Consider the following 1,428-nt stretch of genomic DNA (forward strand, 5'->3'; position numbering starts at 1 on the left):
GTGAGGACAAATGCTGCCTTCCTCACCCATCAGCAGCTTAGCACCTATGAGCCTCAGCTAAGGACACCAAATCACCCAGAGAACCTCAGCAAAATCCTTTTCTCCAGAGTTAAAGTTCAATTCTCCCTTTAAGACTTCCCTTTAAAAAAAAAAAAAAGACAACTGGGAAAAGACACCTCCCTAAGCATAGCTCCTGCAACAGCTCTTTTAGACAAGAGTAGCATCATCTCACATCTGCAGCACACATGGAATCCCAAACCAAGAGCTGGGGACTCCCTTGTGGGCTCTCCTTGACCAGAGGCATGTGTGACAGACAAAACAAGCCAGACTATCTCATATACCATAGCAGACACTTTATCAATATGGCATATGCAAACATGACTGGCATTACTAACACTAGTACCAATATAGCATATGCTATAATGGGTGTGGCACAGATAGTAATACACCATACTCATACTATACTAGACTTCTGTAAGGCCTTTAATATGGTCCCTTATAACATTCTGAGCTCTTAATTGAAGAGTTTGATGGATAGATGGACCATTGGATGAATAAGGAATTGGATGGCCACATTGGAAGAGCTACAGTCAATGACTCAGTGTCCAAACCAGCAATGAGCAGTGTTCCTCAAAGGTCTGTACTGGGACCAATAGTATTTAATATCTTCATCAGACATAGGAGTATTGGCTGAGTCCAAAAGGGAAGTCCAGTGCTAATAATTAGAGGAAATCAAGAGGGGCTAAACCAGTCAACCTCATTACACCACTGACACTCTTCAGGCTGCCATTCCCTTCTGAGAACTGCATGCTGTTTGCCTCTGCTCATCCCAGAAAATCTTGGGGGAAAAAAACAAGACATGCTCAGGAATGAGCTTAGCTATGATACAACCTCTCCAACATTTCCCATGTTGGTTTGACTATCTGCCTTCATTACTTAGATTATGATCTCATCAAGTTAAAGACAGTCTCCTACAAAACCACCTTAAGGCAAACAGCACAGAAAATGTCTTCAGGTGATATTCCAGAGTAAAGAAAGGAGCTTGACAGCAACAGGAAAACTTTTGACAACCTCTTTGAACAGGAAATAAATAGAGGCCTAGTAATAAAACCAGGAAACACTGTAGGTTCTGTGACACTTCAGCTTTGGGTCTTCATTTATTTCCTCTCAGCACCTGACTTAAAAACAACAAACACACTCCACTGCTCATCTACAAGGCTCCACTATTAGTATTGTGATGTTCTGGAGGGCACACAGCTCTGCACTAAGGTTCCCATTCCACCTCTCTGTCTGATCCCCTCTTCCAAGCCACCACTCTGCAGGACTGTCCCCTGTCCTTGAGGATGGATGCCTCAGCTTCCCCATCTCTTTTTTTGACCCATCAGCCCAATATCAATGAGTACTGCAATAAGACACTAAGTCTATATG

The sequence above is a fragment of the Agelaius phoeniceus genome, chromosome 2, assembly GCF_051311805.1.
Source record: "Agelaius phoeniceus isolate bAgePho1 chromosome 2, bAgePho1.hap1, whole genome shotgun sequence".
NCBI classification, from domain to species: domain Eukaryota; kingdom Metazoa; phylum Chordata; class Aves; order Passeriformes; family Icteridae; genus Agelaius; species Agelaius phoeniceus.